This window comes from Equus asinus, chromosome 11 (assembly GCF_041296235.1).
Source record: "Equus asinus isolate D_3611 breed Donkey chromosome 11, EquAss-T2T_v2, whole genome shotgun sequence".
Lineage (NCBI taxonomy): Eukaryota > Metazoa > Chordata > Mammalia > Perissodactyla > Equidae > Equus > Equus asinus.
This window is the reverse complement of record NC_091800.1, coordinates 30,957,297-30,977,056: the sequence shown is the minus strand read 5'-3', so window position 1 is coordinate 30,977,056 and position 19,760 is coordinate 30,957,297. Positions and strand designations below refer to the sequence as shown.

Sequence of the window (19,760 nt, the reverse complement as noted above, 5' to 3'; positions counted from 1 at the left end):
AGAGCAGGGATTGTTACAAAATACTGTATTGAGTTTCTAAGAGTAGCTGCAAAGGGGAACCCCTCTCCTGAGAGTTTGTCTGTTTACAAGAAACAGATACTCACACTGGTGGTGTGATAATGTTCCCAGGAAGACAAACAGTAGCAGCACAGATGCCACCAGGAATAGTCATGGTGACCCTTCCTACAGTCCTCAAGGGTGAAACTTCCTTCTCTTCTTTTCTCTTCCTCTCCTATCTTTTTCTCCCTCCTCATCCTGGATTATTCCATTCTTCCTTCCTGCCCCCTCTCCTTTGTGGTTTTCATGTCTAGCCCACCTTTGGCCCCCTGCGTGGCCTCACTCCTTACTCTCCTGTGCTGAAACATCAGATAAGCCCAGAGGCAGATGAAATGACAACTACACTCTTTGTTTACAAAGACACTCCAGAGGATACTGAAGGACCAGCATAAAGTTTCCCTTTCTGGGAGAAGGTTTATTACAGCTTCCCTCCAGCTACCCTGGATATTTCCACTCCTCCTCTGGGTTAAACAGAATATGCAGAGTGATCCTGATCTATGAGCCCAAGAGGACTGCTGTCCCATTTATTAGGAAATCCATTTAATTTGATAGCGTAGCAGTGTGACTTCAATAAAATCAGGGGTTATTTTTGGTTTGGGTCTTTTTTTTTTTTTTTTTTTTTTTAAATACCCCTAAATGTAAATGCCAAAGAAGCATTCTGTGTTAAAGTAGTGACCTTCACATTCGAGGTACTTCTTCTAGTCATTATGGTTCTCAGTTTCCTCGTCTGTAACATGAGATTTCTGACAGGATAATCTCTTGGACCACTAGCATTCTAGGACTCCAGGATTCTGTTCTGATGTTGCTCAAAACGAAGTGATATACAAAAGACATAAAAGTTTAGAAGCAACAAAGACAAGACTCAAACTTTGCTTATTCATTTGAAATCCCCATCAAGTTTCACAGGTCTTATTCCCATTTTACAGATAAAGAAATTGAGGCTTAAAGCAGTGCAGTGAAATTTCCAACATCACAAAGCAAACAAATGAGAGTCAGAACTAGGGCCTGGGTCCCTGGCTCCATATTTAAACTCATCTCTTTTGACTACTTCAAAGTTTCCACCTAGAATGACCCAACTTGATCATTCACCTAATACATGCCACTACTAAAAATTTACTCTTAAAAAAAAAAATCAAGATGTAGCCCTCTGATTCAGATGCCAACTCTAAAAGAGAAGTTCCAGAATAGAATGGTTTTCAATGTCATCATCATTAAAATAACATAGTGGCTTCCAAGGTAAATATATTAGAAATAGGAATATTGGCAATGGGAATATTGGCATGCTTATGCCTTTATTTAATCTCATTTCGTCCATAAGATCCGTCTGTTTCTTTCCTGGCCCGGCCCTCACTATTGTTTGCCAACACAGGGTGATTTAAGACTGAAACTGCTCAGGACGGCAAACCCTGACACGCGAGCCCTGTGAATTATCAGAACCAGATGGTCTCCGCAAATGAAATGAAGAGCTCAGCACTTGCATTCTCTTTAGTTGTGACAGACTTCTGTTTTCTTTTTGAAGGCCAAATAAATAAATACGTCTTCAGAAATGGGGATGAAAGACGCTACTCTTGAGCAAGATATTTTAATATCCAGCAAGAGCTACTTTGCTTTTTCTGAGACATCAGCATGCACAGACTATGAGGTTTAATGGAACCTGTATGGTGTGTGCAGTAGCTTGACAAGAGCTGAGGAAGGAATTAACACTTAAATTATGTGGGAGCTCACAGGATCTGAGCTTCAGTATTCGAGAGAGGGAAGTAGGGAAGGATGAGACTTTTTTAAAAGAAAGTAAGAACCCATTACTTTTTAACAATATATGAGCAGATGGAAATTGTTTTCTCAAAAAGCACAGGAATGTATTATGTACTAACTCGTTAAAGCAAATGCACAATTCTGGAAAGTCTGAGAGAGACACGCTCACAGGAAGACAAAGGTGAGGAGAGAACGTACGCTCTAAGAGTCAGTTCCTTGTCTTACTTAGAAAAGGTGCCCCTGTGAACTTCAGAGATAATGAGTTCTAATTCCACTCAGGGAAAAAAGGAAGAGGTTTAAATTGCAGCAAGAAAGAATCCAATTAAGTATATAGTAGAACTTTCTTTTTAAAAACTGTACTTAAAATAGAGGAAGGGTTATTTATTTCAAAGCCCGCAGCCCTGTCCGGCTCCTCTGTCTATCGCTGACCACAGACACAGAAGCGGCAAGGCCAGGACTCAGCAAACGTTTCTTTTTAGTTCTCTTTTCCCAATGGACAGGACAAAAACAGAAACAAAAATCCTGTTTACTGATTCACACGTAGTTAAGAGTTTTATCAATTAGACTCTAGGGCATTTTTCAGAGGGCGGGCTGGGGTTTTGTGTTCAGGATTTGAGAGGCACGGCAGTTTCTTTCATTCACTCACTCATTCATTCCACAATTACAGGGCACACATTATTGCCAATATCTGGAGTTACCGGTAACCATCACATGTTCCCCACTTGGGAAATCACAGGGTTTGAGACCATCAAGGTTGGCACCAAACTCAGCGGAAGAGTTGAGAATGTGAACTGAGACTCAGGAGGCTGGGAGAGCGGTCCAGGAAGGGCCCTGCCGGGGAGAGCCCGACAGGCCTGGGAGTTCCAAACAATGGTCCACAGCTACAGCATGGTGAGTGTGCGACAGTGTGGCTGCAACGTACTGAGCCGCAGCAGGACTCAGATCAGATTAGGAGGGATCTTGTGGTTTGAGCTAGTATATTTTGACTTCATTCTCACAGGGATGGCAGCCACTGAAGGTCAGATGTGCACTCCGCCAGGCCAGAGGCCCCGGCTGTGGCGGCACGGACAGCTCACCTCTGTCCCCTCAGCTGCAGCACAGCCCAGGTCCACGCCCCGCCTAACCTAGTTATGTCCAGCCTTGACCGGAGACAGGCCTCCGGATGTGCTGCCTGCCATCCCTCCTTTTCTCTTTGTCCGCTGCCCCTCGCAGTGGCTTGCCCCTTTTCTGCCCTTTCCAGTCAATGCCTCGGCAAAGAGTCTCCCATTTGAGGTGAGAAATAGATCTCATTTGAAAGAAAGGCAGTAGCGTCCTGTCTCCAGTCAAGGCTGGACACGACTAGGTTAGGTGGGAGGTGGATGCTGGGCTGTGCTGGAGCTGAGGGGACAGAAGTGAGCTGTCCGTGCCAGGAACAAATCCAGCTCGGAACAGGACATAGTGTTCCAAGAGAATAATAAGAGAAAAGAGGTGGTCATCAGGCCCAATGGTAGCATTATAGATCCAGTCCCGGGTAGAGATCATTAGCAGCCGACAAACACAAGACCAGGCAGACCAGCTTTGTCGGGGAACTCCATCCGCAGGTCACAGGGCCTGAACCCCCCTGGTCCAGGGGGAACAGGGATTTAGTGACAATACTATGGGGTCACGGGTTGGGAAATACAAGGCAATCAGGCAGGTTACCTAGGCTGGGACTCAGGCTGGAGAAGCAAGACTGGATCCAGACACTAGAACCGAGGCCTGCGGCTTGTGAAAGAAGGCAGATACCCCAGTTAGCAGTCCCTAGGGCACAGGTCAGAGCCTGACCAGCATTAAGCCCAGCTGGATGCTGAGTCTCAGAAAGCAGGGCTCCAGGGAGCCCTTCCTCCTACCTGAGACCCAGATAGGACCTCAAGTCCAGGGAGATGCCAAGTGTGTGGGGGCCAAGGGCCGGGACTTGGACAGGGCAGAGAGACAGGCTGGAGGGGCTCTGAAAACAAGCGGTAGCTCCTCTCTTTTCTCCAGAAGAATTATTGACTCAAAATATGATCTACCGTCACTGACAGACAAACCACGTGATACTCGAGGACATCCTGTTTACTGGAAATTTAGGATGGAGAGACTGTTTCTCACAATAGTTCCCCATTGCAATTGACAAGCCCTGCTCTTCTATAATTCCAGTTAAGATCATGGACTATTAAAGTAATGCTTTTTCATGGACTATTAAAGTAATGCTTTTTTCATTCCATGTCCTCCTTTTCTCTAATATCCTTAAAAATCATTTTGTGATCAATACAAAAAAGTAGTTTTGAAAAAGGTGATCATGAAGTATAAAAAGATCTGAGCACAGCTGGGTGACCATCAGCCTGACTGGTTCCTTAACCTCTCTGGGCGTCAGTATCCTCACCAGGTGGAAGTGAGTAAGAATGCCAGTTGTACCACCTCCACAAAGTGGGAGCATCAGCGAGGACAATCCGTGTGAAAGCAGGATATCCAAGCTTTAAGAGCCCAAGTCTGGAATCAAATATACCTGTGATCAGGGCCTGGGTCTCTCATGCACCAGCTGTGTGACTTCAGAAAATTTAACTAATCTTTCTAATAAGCCTCATTTATAATATCTGTAAAATGGGGATAATCACATTTAAATTTTAATATTCTTGTGAGGATTAAATGGGATAAAAAAAGCCCAAAGTGTTTAACATGATGTCCATCACATGGTAAATATACAACAAATGGCAGCGGTTAGATACATTCATAAATTTTTTTTTACATATAATAATATTTTTGTAACCTTATGTAAATATATTGTTAATATTGTATGCACATAAAGGATCATGGTGACAATGATGAAGCGTTTGATTTGACGAACGTTTGAGTGCCTATGAGGTGTTGAATGTTTTGTGGGTACTTTGCCTGCAAAGACATTATAAGATATGAGTCCTTCCTTCAAGGAAGTGATAGTCTAGTGGCAGAACCAATGAAACAAAATGACAGTACACCATGACAACTGTTGTGAGACATTTAAATAAGAGGTGCTATGGGAACACAGAGATGGGGGCATCAAAACTAGTCTGGGGTGGGGGTGTTACGGTTTGAATTATGCCTGCCTGAAAAGATGTGTTGACGTCCTTTCGCCCCTGGTACCTGCGAATGTGACTTTATTTAGAAACAGGGTCTTTGCGGATGTAATCAGGTTAAGATGAGGTCATACTTGATGAGGGTGGGCCCTGTCTAATAGGACTGTGTCCTTATACGAAGATGAGAAGAGACACAGACAGACACACAGAGGGCCGTGTGGTGATGGCGGCAGTGACAGGAGTGACGCAGCTGCAAGCCAAGAACACCAAGGATTGCTGATGAAAACCAGAAACTCAGAGAAACAGACTCTGCCTCAAACCCTTCAGAGAGAGCACGGCCCTTGATTTCGGACTTCTCACCTCCAAAACTGGGAGGAAACACGTTTCTGTTTTAAGTCACCCCAGTTTGTGGTACTTTGCTATGGCAACCCCAGGAAACTAAGTCGGGGGCATAGTGTGCTGGAGGCGGTGACAGCCGTCAGGTCAGCCACCTGACTCTCAAAAAGAATGGCTTCTATATATGCAAAAGGCATGTAAAAAAGCTATTCCCGAAATATACTTCTTGGGATCAAAAATACAAAGATATTTCTAAATCTTCTCTTAGAAGAAATGTTCAAAACCAGTCCCCTGGAGGCAGAATGGCTCTTAGGTTTTCCCCTTGTGAAAAAGCAAACTTTGAAGATTGCTACTTATTTGTTGAGAACAAATCAACCACACGGATTATAAATTAACATAATAGCATACTTTATAAGATAAGTGAATGCCTACAAGTAGAATCTTCAAGAAAGTAAAATTGAAAATGCTTTTGTGATCTTTCCAAAGAGATCCAAAGGTGGAGAGGTATGTTTTCCATTTAAACCCAAGATGTACATCCTAAGCGAGCTCCTGCAGCCCTGCTGCGCACACGTTATAAACACAGACCTCATTCCATCAATAAAACCCTGTCTTCTTTGACTGGGGATGTAATGCTGGCAGGATGGAGGAATGCGGCTGTCAACAGCTATTTTAAGTACTGTTGACTCGAGTGAGGAGGTTTGTGTCCATGTTTGAAAATATGACACGACACCAAGTGAAGAGAATTTCAAAACTTCTGACCAAAACTGGTGCAGAGAATAACTGACTGCTAAAAGAAGTCTGTCAGATCTTTCCAGCAACCTGCACACGGAGCATGCACTGCAAAAGCAAATGTTTCTTGGGTGAGCAGGAGGGAAAAGCCTATCAAAGGTTCTGTGGAATCCACTCACCCGGGGGGCCTGGCGATTTGAATTCGATGCCAGAGCAGTTTCTGTACAGAGGCCTGAGCTGTCACACTCAAAGCAAGCCGCCCTGTGTTTCCTGGACCTGCTGAAACACACTCTTCAGACACAATGCACCTCACAGCTGAGGCATAAAAGCCATGCGGGTACATGCCAGGGACGTGTGGAGGGGCTCACTTTGACAAGGAAGCAAAGGACACTGGACCTCACCAAAGCTCATTAAATTTCAAAGCTGAGAGAGACTTGGGCATTTCCTAGTCCTACCCTCTTGATTCAGAGATGAGAAAACTGAGGCCCAGAGAGGTTAAGTGACTGTCCAAAGTGACAAAGCTAGCTAAGAGTGGAGCTGGAATTAGAATCGAGAGTCCTGCTGCCTCATCATCGTGCATCTGAGTTCCCCAACATCTCTCCATCCTGCCTTCCTTAGGACATGTCTAATGACAGTACATTCACTGCCTCCCAAGATGGCCCATTCCATTTTCTGATGGTTTTCACAAGGAGAAATTGACCCCTCAAGTGTTGCTTCAGGACCTGATATCCTGTCGTTAGATCCATTGTTCTTATTCTGCACTTCTGGGTACTGTAATAGGGCTAATTCTCTTTCCTACCATGACTGGTCACACCCATGAAGAAAGCTCACAGAAATACCTGAGTCCTCTCTCATCTGGCCTCAGCACCCCGCTTCTCTTAGTCCTCCCACACATGACTGTCCTCTAAAACCCACCTCTTCTGAGGTCTAGGGTTATCCCCAGAAGTAGGCCAGATGGAATCTGACCTATATAACAGTGCTCTCTACCTTTCTTAATTCTGAACTATTTTTTGCTGACTTGGTAAATTACGATTAAAATAAATGGTCATGTTTGAATGCTTGCTTTGTGCCAGGCCTGTGCTGAAAGCTTCCCATCATCTCATCACAACGAGTCTTTTTGACAGTCCATCATGGAGTTGACACACATCAAATGACCTCATTCAACTAAAACACACATGTCTTGTCTCTGCAGGATGCCATTATGCAACTTTGAGGTTGACATTTTAAAACAAAATAAAAGATTTTGCATTTTCCATGGAATTTTCTAAAATCTGCCCTTTTAGGTTCTCCTCCTGTCTTGGATTTTCCTTCACTGGCCCTCAACATCTATACAATGGCAGGACAACTCTTTCTGTAAGTTCCAGCCCCTTCTAACTCACCAGAAGATTTCTTCTTGCAGGTCAGACTCAGCCACGGAAGGAGGGAAGATCCTCTTAGACAAATTCACCTAGACTCCTTCCCCCTAACGTTTACTTCTTCTGAACCCTTTGTTGTTGAGTTCCAGTTTTGAGGGCCATTGCTAAGTCTCATTGCACATGGTGGAGTTACTCTTCATTCCTTGTGTGGGAAGCTCAAGCTAAGTTATTTTCCCTGCCCCGTGGCCTACTGGTGCCTTCTCACTGGTTTCTACTTCTTGTCTGAATGTACTCCTCAGCAATCCATCTACCACATCCAGGGCATCTATCCTACTCCACTCCTATTAGACACCCTGGAGCAGAATAAGGAACGTCAGAGTTTGCCTATTTCTTTTAATGGTACTCCCCTTTCCCCTTAGTTCCTAGTTTAAAACCTCCATAGGCAACCACATTCAGTAACGTGCCAAAACCTTTCAGACAGACCCACCTTTGAAAGGTTTTCTACATCATCATCTTTTTTGTTGCCCTTGCTATTTAGGTTCTCATTAGCTCTCATCTGGAGCATTGCAAAAGCCTCTTTGTGTGACCAGAAGCTGTAGCTTTCTATCTTCCTCCCTCCTCTCCTGCCCTTCTCCCCCTCCACTCTCTCCCTCCGTGCCCTTCTCACACCCCTGGACCTGGGATCAGCCAGTGATGCCCATGGGAGACCATGAGAATAGACCCTAATTGGGGCCTCTAAATTACTTCTTTCAAACTTCTTTTCACATCCCTATCTCATTAGCTGATGATTAATTTTCTCTCTGTATGATGTTATGTGACTTTGTACAGCAGGACTGTTATATAATGATAGAAAAAAGGACTGAATAGGCTCTTGGTGTTCTCTGCTTTGTCCTATCTTACAGGCTCGTGACACAGGAGCAGAAAGTAGACGCGAAACACCACTGAATCTTGAGAAATATTTTTGAATATTCAGTCAACCACATAAGAAGCACTCTTTAATTTTTACATATCTATTTATCTATCTTCCTAAGGAGTGCGGACGCTCCAAGTATATGTTGAAAGACTAAAGACTTTATGTCAACACATTTCTTTCTGGCATTCAATGCCTTCTCACTCTGTAGAACTGTTTCTTTTTTTTGAAGTCAGGGTAACAGCCTGGCATCATATGGATATAAAGCCTGCTGTAGTCAGTGGTCTTTTTTTTTTTTTTTTAAAGATTTTTTTTTTATTTTTTCCTTTTTCTCCCCAAAGCCCCCCGGTACATAGTTGTGTATTCTTCGTTGTGGGTTCTTCTAGTTGTGGCATGTGGGACGCTGCCTCAGCGTGGTTTGATGAGCAGTGCCATGTCCGCGCCCAGGATTCGAACTAACGAAACACTGGGCCGCCTGCAGCGGAGCGCGTGAACTTAACCACTCAGCCACGGGGCCAGCCCCTGTAGTCAGTGGTCTTGACAGCAGAGGTGGTATTTCACAGCATGTGAATACCTTTATGGGGATCTTCCCTTTGAAACCTGCATCTTTCCAAGGCAATATGCAGGGGCTAACCATTTGATTTTATTTATCAACATTGGTTTCAGTTTACAAAGGCATCTGGGGGATAGGTAACATCTCAAAAATTTAAAAAGAACAAAGGAAAACTTATTCAACACTTAGCTTCAAAGAAAACATTCATATCATATTATTTTAAACAATTTATGTAGGTTTCAATTTAAACTTACTGTTTGAAGGGGTTGAGGCAATACAGAGTTGGTCTCTTTCAATAAGATCAGCATATAGCTGTGGACTTGGGGAGAAAATAGAGCCTATTTTAAAAGTAAACACATCAGGGGCTGGCCCCTTGGCTGAGTGGTTGTGTTCGCGCGCTCCGCTGCGGTGGCCCAGGTTTTCGCTGGTTCGGATCCTGGGTGTGGACATGGCACCGCTTGTCAGGCCATGCTGGGGCAGCATCCCCCATGCCACAGCTGGAGGGACCCACAACTAGGAATGTACAGCTATGTACCGGGAGGCTTTGGGAAAAATAAAAAATAAAATAAAATAAAAAATAAAAGTAAACACATCGTGAGTGCTCCTAAAGGGAAACTTCAAGTCACGTGTTGGTTTTAAATCACAGACTAATCTAACGTTAATTTAATTTTTCTACTAGACTGTGTGGGCAAGGACAACTGGCTGACTTAATCATCACCTGATCTCCGGGCCAACACAGTCCTTGGAGCATAGCACTACCTAAATATCTGATAAATGGATGAAAGAAATCACAAAACTTACAGAATTTACAGAGTTTATACTAAAGGGACAAGACAATGTAATAATTGGTTGTTCAATCCACAATGTCACTGCATAAATTCATATAAGATTCTCGAGCAAATGATAGCTGGAATTCTTTTTATTTACGTTTTTAATTGGACAGTGAGAGCAATGAGGGTTTCTGCTGGTTATTTCTCTTAATATCATTGGAAAATGATGATGATGGTGACTTACATGTTACAGACAATGAGACCAAGAGGCACAAGGAGAGAGGGTGCTCTCAAGATCAAAGAGTACATTGATAGGACTGGTCTGAGTGCTCATTAATACAGCATCTGTAACACACCACGTGAACTCACCCTCCCCCCAGCTCATGGCTGCAAGAGCACAGACCTGATCTGAAAGGAATGAGATGGAGAGGCAGGAGGGTGACTATAGTATCCTTGAAATCTATACAAGGTCAATCAGTTCGGGAATACTTGAAAAATTCAGGACAGGAATGGGTATCTTTTTATTACAACTTACTTTCATGCTATAGGGAATGCTGTAATCTCACAGTGGCATAAGTAAAATGCTACCTAATCAAAACAAGCTTACCGAAGAGGTAAAAGCAAAATCCTACCTCATCTACTGCTGAAACTTTAAATAGGAAGCATAAACCATATTTCAATCAACACTATCTTCAATTTTATATTATGGCCAATTAAGAGAAAAATGAAGATGGAGGAAATGAAGGAAATATGGATTATGACTAGGAATGAGGAAATAAGGGGAAGAAATAGAGCTGAAGATGGAAAGAAAAGAGAAATCAGAGGGAAAGGCAGCAATATGCAGATGAGGGATAATCTGAGTCCTAGATTCAAGGGCAGGCTCACCCTCCTGCCCAACTGACCAGCCTCTCTATGCCTCGGTTCTTAATCTGCACAAAGGGGACTAAAAATAGTACTTACCTTGAAAGAGTTTGGGAGGATTAAATGAGTTACGAAAAGGGCTTAAAAGAGTGCCTGGTATATAGGAAGCGCTTGAAACATATCAGCTATTGCTTTAATGATGAATATTCTATATATATTGTGTGTGCATGTGTCTGTTAAACAGTATACCTGATACAAGGCTGCCCAAGTGTCCTCACTTTAAACAAAGTCATATCCTAATTCTCTGCTGCTTTTGACATTAATGTTTTATTGTCTATCCTAATTTCAAGAAGTAAGTCTTTAGCTGGAAATCAGGAGGGTCTTCTAGGAAAACAGCTGAGGAGGCACTGCCATAGCGTTTCCCCAGAGGAGAAATTTCTCCAAGAGTTTAGTATTAGGAAAAACCTCCTCCCTACCCCTGAGGACCCAAGATGTTTTTCTACGCCTGGAGATGAGAATTACAGAATTCAGAGCTGTTTCCTCTCTGCTTTTTCTGCCAGGAAGATTAGGTGTTATACCCAAACACACCGACGGTACTCATTCATATGTCTGGCATAGCTATGTCCTCCTTAAACTTACCGTTTCTCTTTGTAATCCTCTTTTATTAATTTAAATGAATATGTCTATGCTATTAAGCTTCTTTACATACACGTGCACACACACACACGTCAATTTTTAATAAATTAAAATTGAGCAGCACTAGACTTTAGAAATACTTTGCTACATCTGAGCCCTGGCCGGATTTAATTATTTACGTGTTGGTGTGCATTTTAGTTTAGAAAGCATCAACGCCAAACCATCCTCTCTGACAGCCTGTCATTTCTAGCAACACCCAGAGTAATTCCAGTGGCTAAGTTTTCAGAGAAGAAAACTAACGTGGAATAATTTTATTAACAAATTGCCATTTAAAACTAATTCAGCCTTTTGGGCTGAGTGCAGTGTACTTTGAGGAGCATTTATTAATGACTTGTCTTGGTAGTGTCTTCTTCCACAGTGGTGATCCCTCAATATTAAAAACTCAGAGAACTCATGTCCAGCATGAAAAATATATCCCAACTATTTCATTTTCTGGAGAATTCAAGGTTAAAAGCAGAGATTATCACCCAGATTTTCATTTGAAATTATCCTCTGTCTGGTGTAAATTCAAAGAGTGCTTTTGTTCCTCATTTGGGGTCTACCTCCCATTCTCATTCTGAGAGGCATCTGGTTTTGAATTGTTACTAAGCCTTTATGCAACACTGTATTTTCAAAATCCTTTTTCAATCATTTAATGACTAGTCCTCATGACATCTCTCCGAGATTTTTTTCCCCATTACAGATGAATGAAGTTGAGGTTTGGGACACTAAAGACCTTTCCTCACAGCATCAATGGAATCAGAGGAGAAGCAGACTGTGGTCCATACTGTCTTGGCTGCAAAGACAGTCTATTTGCCTATAGTCTGCAGGGAGGTACCAGGCAGAGAAAAATAGCTAGGATGCACAGTATTTGGGGATTAGCCTGATGTCCAACTCAGGTTCCTCTTCTCAGATGTAAGGCTAAAACCTGCCCTGCCTACTTCACATTGTTATTATGTCTGCCAACTTATATGATGGCATTTATGTGCCAGTAATTTACAAACAAGAAATTAATACACAAATGTAAGTTATAGTTAGGATTTTCTATTTCAAAGGCCACTGGGGTTCCACAATGGTGCTAAGTGCTTATCTGGTACAGAAAGAGAATTCAATATATTATTTTGTATATTATTGTGCTTTAAAGAGTATACAGAAGCATGACAGGAGGAGGAGGGGGAAGAGAGTGAGAGGGAGTGGGAGGGAGAATGGGTGTGTGTTGGGGAGGGGGGTTCCTCATTCTTCTCACTGTAACCCACAGTCTCAACACAATTTTGTCATTCTCCATGTTAGGGGCATCCACTAAGTTTTATAGCTGGGAAAATTGAGGACCTGAGTAGCACATTGCCCTAGGTTCCTCTGAGATATGTGCTCATTCAAAATTTATTACTCATCTACAAGGTTGCTAAGCAATGTGCTAATGTGGGGGGCACAGAGGTGAGTCAGGATTCCTGGCTTAAGGTGCTCAGTGCACTATGACACAGACACATGGGCACACAACAGCATTAGAAAGTGGCAGCAAAACTAGGGAGGCATACACAGCTACACAGCACCGGTGCCATCATTCTGAAAAGAGCCTGACCACACTCTGAATTACAAGTGGCCGTGCTCATTGAAAGCATCTATCTAGCTCAGCCACTGGGTCCGCAAACTCAAGCACAGAGCACTTTGTAAATACATACCCAAGTCAGAAAGCAGCCGCCCCTCGGGGCTGGAGCCACACGTTCAATAGCAGCCATTTCCACTGCATTTATCAAATGACTTTTTGAGGCAGAGGACTGTCAAGTGTTTCATTTATTTTTCCTTATCTATATTATTTTATATCTTTCTCCTCTTTTTAATCCTGGAGGCATTCTGGGTCAGCAGGACTCCTTCAGGCTGAGTTTACATCAAAAGCGCCCATGGTGTGGAGGGCTGAGGTCACAAAGTATAGATATGTCAGAGGCCGAACCAAGGGCTAGCTAATCTGTATCTGCTTGTTGCAATGAATGGGGAATTTACATTCGCCAGAAAAGCCAGAAGAGAAATGTTCACTTGGGCATTCATACGCTTATTCAATTATGTGTTTTTGACTGTAACAAAAACAGATCATCACAGATTTTGAAAACCTATATAGGTATTTAACTTTCTTCCATGAGAGAGTGATGGGACAGAGGCATGAGGGAAGTGAATAATTTTAGCATAAAGTGTTTGTTGAATAAACAGAGCTAAGTTAAGCTAAAATAGAATAGAATAAACTTGGAGGAAGTATCAAGTGTGTCTCATGAGGATTTATGCTGGGGCCTCTTCTGCTCAATATCTTTACTCAACGTATTGAACAAAGAACTGTCTAACTAACTCATTAAATACCGTGATCAACAAGTGCTTATGCTCAAGGAGCATGGTAGGTGCTAGGGACACACAAAGGTTGAAGACAAGAACTCGGGCTTCATGCTTCCAGAAGGACAGAAACTTTCAGAGAAAACAAAAGTGACAAAAGAAATAAAACAAAGAAAAGAAATAGAAAGTACCTTAATTTGTTGAAAAGCATCCTAAAATGAAAGGAAAGGGCTGACAGTAAGCACAGAGTTACATGACTGACACATTCACACTGGATTATGAAAAGAAAGTGATATGTATAAGAGGTAAATCCTAATCCCTCAGGATGATGTCAGAGAGAGATCAAGTCCCACAAAGTGTCTCTCACACTCTCCCCCTTTGCCACCATTTGTCAAAGGACTGTGCAAGAACAGCTCTGAACTCTTACCAGCTCAAGAAGCAGAGTGGTATGAGTCAGGAGGCTGCAGGTCAGAGGGCCTCTTGCCAAGCTCTTCTAACTGAATTCGGGTACCAGTGCCCTTGCCTTACCCTTCCACGGCTGGCTGGGAGCGGCCTACCTGGCACTGGCCTCTCCTGTGGTCGTGGGCACCAGCTCCCCTGGGACTGACTTCACACTGGGCTGACTGGGAGGTTCCTTTAGCTATGGTGATCACTACCCAGTTTTCCCTTCCCTTGCCACCTCACAGTTCTGATTCTTTCAGATCCTTTTCCCCACCAACAGGGCTCCTGAGTGGGGTCCCTTCTTTCTCTTGGGTGATTTGCCCTCTGAGTAAAAACCCACTGTTAGCAGATTACTGCAGCTGGCCTTGAGGAATCCAAACAGATCATGGAGGCAGGTTTGGGAAGGGGAAGGGTACTCATTTTTACTAAATATTCTAGGTGCTAGTGAGACATTAGGTACCTGCACACACTTCACCCCACTTAATCTTCACTGAAACAGTGCAGGGGAAATTAAGGAATGGAGGAAATTTAAGTCAAGTGGTCAGCTAGAAATGGCTGAGTTGGAACTCAAAGCCAGGTCAGTCTTATTGCAAAACTCTTTTTGTCTCACGAGGACTGTCAATGACAAAAGCCTGAACTGGATGGATTATAGGATTTGACCACTACACAGGACTGACTTTTAGCTGGTAAACACCACTATGGCCATATCACTGTTTTAAGCCAGCATCTGTTCTGTTTGGTCAGTGCCCAAGACCTATCAGTTGTTAAATATTTGGGTATCATTGTTGCCCTTATCAAAATGAAATATGTGGCCAATAACAAATGTTTGACTTCTACTTCTGAGAAGGAGAGGATAACAGACCGGACATACTCTCCTACCTGAAACAACTAAAAAGCCAGATAAAATATACGAAACATGGTTTTCAGATATTGGCCATCAGGCAGTGCAAGACAAAGAGTCCTGAGAGAAGGGAAACAAACAAGGTGAGGCATATGACTGTCAGGAGAGAGTGTACTGCCAGGAGAGAGTTTCCAGGCTACAGCGCAGGGAGGAGAAACCCCGAGGGAGCCCCGCAGTCTTCCTAGGTAAAGATATCGATGGTAGTTTGGAGGCCAAGGATACTAGAGTTTTCAGGGCAGAGTGCTGGAGAGAAGAGAAATGCACACACACACGCATGTGCACGCACACACACACACATACAGCTCAGAGATTTAAAGAGGGCCGACTTGGAGTCTTCAGCTAAGAACTCCTCAGTGTACGCATGTGAGAAAACTACTCAAGGTGGGAAAAGAACCGCCGAAAAGGATGAGAAGGACCAATCCGTAGAGATCGGAAAGGCTGGGCAGAGTTTGTGCCTTTATGAGCTAGCATAGAAAAGCTTCATAATTCATGAGGTTTGGGGTAAAATACTCCGAATGGTATTGCCTCAGTAGTGGGGTGAAATTAGCCCTAGACTAAAGGCTGCTCTGATCTTTCATAACAAAGCTTAAAAGCAAGCCTCAAAAGGTTCAAACTCTTTCCAGTTAACTTAAATGTGCCCTAGAATAAACTTCAAGGATATTTATAGGAATACAAAAATATCCAGCACCTAAAAAGGGAAAATTCACAACGTCTGGCAACCAATGAAAAATTACCAGGTGTGATAAGCTAATCCCCAAACCTGTGAATACGTTATTTTATATAGCACAGGGGAATTAAGGCTGTGGATGGGATTAAGGTTGCTAATCAGCTGACCTTAAAACAGAGATTATCCTGGATTATTCCAGGAGGCCTGATATAAGCACAAGTGTCATTAAAAGGGTAAGAGGGAGGTAGCAGAGAAAGTTAGAGTGGTTTGATGTTAGAAGGATTCAGCCCACCATTGTTAGCTTTGCAATGGAAGGGGGCTGTGAACCAGGAAATGCAGGTAACCCCTAGAAGTTGGACAAGTCAAGGAGAGAGATTCTCTCCTGGAGCATCCAGAAGGGAATGTAGCCCTGATGACACCCTGATTTTAATCCAGTGAGAACTTCCAACCTACAGAACTGTAAGATAATAAATTTGTGTAGTTTTAAGCCACTAAATTTGTGGTAACTAGTTACAGCAATAGTACAAAAATAATAGTAATTCACCAGGCATACAAAGAAGCAGGAAAATGTGACCCATAATAAGGAGAAAAATAAATCAATAGTTGACACAGGTGGCAGAATTAGTAGATAAGGATATTAAAATGATCATAACTGTGTTCCATATGTTTAAGAAGGAAGAAAGACTGAACATATTAAACGGAGACGTAGAAGATTGAAAAAAGACTCAAATTGAACTTTTAGAGATGAGAACTACAACGTACTAGATAAAAATACACTGCTTGAAATTAACAGACATAAAATTTAAAAAATAGTGAACTTGCAGACACAGCACTAGAAAATGAAACATAGGGACAAAGAAGACAACAAAAAAATGAAGAGAGCATAAAAGAGCTGTGGGACAACTATAGAAAACCTAAAGCCTGATATATTGGTCATTCAATTCCCTGAAGGAAGGAGGTTGGGCCAGAAAAATATGTGAAGAAATAATGGCTGAAGATTATCCAAATTCGATAAAAACTAAAAATTCACAGATACAAGAAGCTCAAAAATATAAGGGACATGAAACATGAAGAAAAGTATACCTAGACATATCATAATCAAGTTACTCAAAACTAGTGCTAAAGTCAAATTCTTAAAAGCATTGAGAAAAAAGGATACATTTTATACAGAGGAACCAAGATAATAATGAGAGCAAATTTCTTGTTGTAAACAATACAAGCCAAAAGACAGTGCAGTGGCACGTTAAAAGAACTGAAAGAAAAAAAATCTGTTCACCTGGAATTCTATACCTGGTGAAAATATTTTTCAAAAATGAAAGTGACATAAAGACTTTTTCAGACATGATAAACTGAAAGAACGCCTCACTAGCAGATCTACACTCTAAGAAATATTAAGGAAAGTCCTTAGTCAGAGAAATATTCTATGAAATGTAAATTTTTTATTATTTTTTTAAATTTTACTTTTATTTTTTTGAGGAAGATTAGCCCTGAGCTAACTACTACTAATCCTCCTCTTTTTGCTGTGGAAGCCTGGCCCTGAGCTAACATCCGTGCCCATCTTCCTCTACTTTACAGGGGGGACGCCTACCACAGCATGGCGTGCCAAGCTGTGCCATGTCCGCACCCAGGATTCAAACCAGCGAACCCTGGGCCGCCGAGAAGCAGAATGTGCAAACTTAACAGCTGTGCCACCGGGCGGCCCCCTGAAGTGTAAATCTTAATCTTAGTCGACACAAAGGAATAAAGAACATTGAAAATGGTAAATATGTAGTTCAGTGTAAAAGATTTTTTTCTTTATTCTTTTAGATTATTGACTGAAAAAGCAAAAATACTAACAATGTATTTTGACTTTATACCATATATAGAAGTAAAGTGTATGACAGTAAATAGGACAAGAGGGGGAAATAAAATTATACTGTTTGTGGTTCTCATACTATACATGAAGTGGTAAGCCAACAAAAGAGATAAAATTGTAATTATAAAAGACACTCAATCCAAAAGAAGGCAGAAAAATAGAAAAAACAGAATAAAGAACAGAACAAATAAAATCAATTAGTAAGATTAATTTTAACTTAATCATACTGATAATTATGTTAACTGCAAATTGGGGTCTAAATACCCCAATTAATAGGCAGAGATTGTTATAGTGGATTTAAAATGTAAGATCCAAATATATGCTGCCTACAAGAAACTGCCTACAAGAATTAAATATTAATTCATAAATAGGTTAAAAGGAAAAGTACTGAAAAAATATATAGCATGCTAATAACTAATCAAAAGAAAGCTGAGGAAGGGGCTATATTAATATCAGACAAAGCAGATTCAGAACAAAAAATATTATCAGAGATAAAAAGTTCATTTCACAATGATAAAAGGGTCAAATCATCAAGAGAACATAACAGCCCCAAACATTTATGCACTGAATAATAGAACTTCAAAATACATGAAGTAAAAACTGATAGAATGGAAAGATGAAGTAGACAAATACACAATAACAGATATGTCAATACCCCTTCTCAATAACTGCTAGAACAAGTAGACAGAAAATCAGTAAGGATAGAGAAAACTTAACACTACCCACCAATTTGACCTAATTAACATTTATAGAACACTTCACCCAACAATAGCAGAAAACACAGTCTTTTCAAGTGTACATGGCACATTTACCAAGACAGACCATATTCTAGGCATACACTAGAAAAAGAAGAGCAAATTAAGCCTAATATAAGCAGAAAAAGAAAATAATACAGGTAAGAGCAAGAATCAATGAAATATAAAACAGAAAAATTATATACAAAATCAATGAAATCAAGTGTCAGTTCTTTGCAAACATCAATGAAGAAAAAGAGAGAGGATACAAACTACCAATATTAGGTATGAGAGAGGTAACATAACTACAGATCCTGTATAAATTATAAGTATAAAGGAAGATTATGAACAAATTTCTATCAATAAATTTGACAACTTAGATGGAAGAGATTCCTTGAAAGACCCTAATTATCAAAGCTCCCTAAAGGAAAACTAAATAACCTATATAGCCCTATATCTATGAAAGAAATTGAATGTGTAGTTAAAATCATTCCCACAGGGAAACACCAATCCCAGATGACTTCACCAGGGAATTCTACCCTTGTAGAGATTAAATATTAAAGAAAAAATAACAGTAATTTTACACAAACTCTTCCAGAAAATTGAAGAGAAGGGAACGCTTTCCAATTCATTTTATGATATTAGCATTATCCTGTTACTAAAACAAGACAAAGACATTCAAGAAAGGAAAATTATAGACAATATTTATCATGAACTTTGATGCAAAATTTAGCAAAGTAAATCTAATGATCTATATAAAGAATAATACATCATGACCAAGTAGGGTTTATTCCAAGAATGCAAGGTTGGTTTAACGTTTAAAAAAATCTATCATTGTAATTTACCAAAATATCAGACTGAAAAAAAAAAAAAACCATGATAATCTTCATAGATGAAGAAAAAGCATTTGAAAAAATCCAATACCCATTCTCTTAGCAAACTAAAATTTGAAGGAAATTTCCTCAGCCTAATAAAAATGATATACTTAATACCTACAAGTGTCCACATACTTCACTGTATTTTCCTTCTAAGATCAGGAACAAGGCAAGGAAATCCACTCTTACTACTTCTACTCATCCATCAATATACGTGACAACAGGGATGGCTCAGAACAATTACAGTCATGTGCCCCATAATGAAGTTTTGGTCAATTATAGACTGCATATACAACAGTGGTCCCATAAGATTAGTACTGTTCAGTTGACCTGTGTAGTAGGCTATACCATCTAGGCTTGTGTAAGTACTATGATGTTCGTACAATGACGAAACTGCCTGACACCACATTTCTCAGAACACATCCCCAGTCATTAAGCAAGGCATGACTGTATACTGAGTGAAAGAAGCCAGAAACTGAGTATATTCTGTCTGATTTTGTTTATATAAAAATCTGGAAAATGGAAAATTATTTATTGAGACAGACAGGAGATCCATGGTTGACTGGGGGACTGGGGTTGAGTAGGTGGGAGGGAGGATTACAAAAAGAACAAGGAAACTTTTTGGTATGACAAACCTTATCGAATTGTACAATTTAAATACGTACAGTTTCTGTCAATTATATGTCATTAAAGCAATAAAATAAAATAGATATTTAAGTCATCTGTGAAAATGTAAGCACTGCCACAGTGAATCAAGTTGAATCTAGTTAAAGTCTTGGTCTCAACCAGGGAATGCATTAAAGGAGGGTACAGCTGTTCTCCCTGACATCAACTTAAAAATATGAGGTGTGTGTATGTAAAGCTTTTTAGTCTCCCAAGAAGAAATACTTAATAGGTCCCAATTTAAACAAACACAGTCC

The 19,760-nt window shown here is 41.1% G+C and overlaps 1 protein-coding gene across 13 annotated transcripts in view; it reads right to left on the bottom strand.

Moving 5' to 3' along the window:
- Window positions 1-19,760, bottom strand: part of ENOX1 (ecto-NOX disulfide-thiol exchanger 1) — a 533,277-nt gene that overhangs the window by 146,959 nt on the left and 366,558 nt on the right. The window lies entirely within an intron of this gene.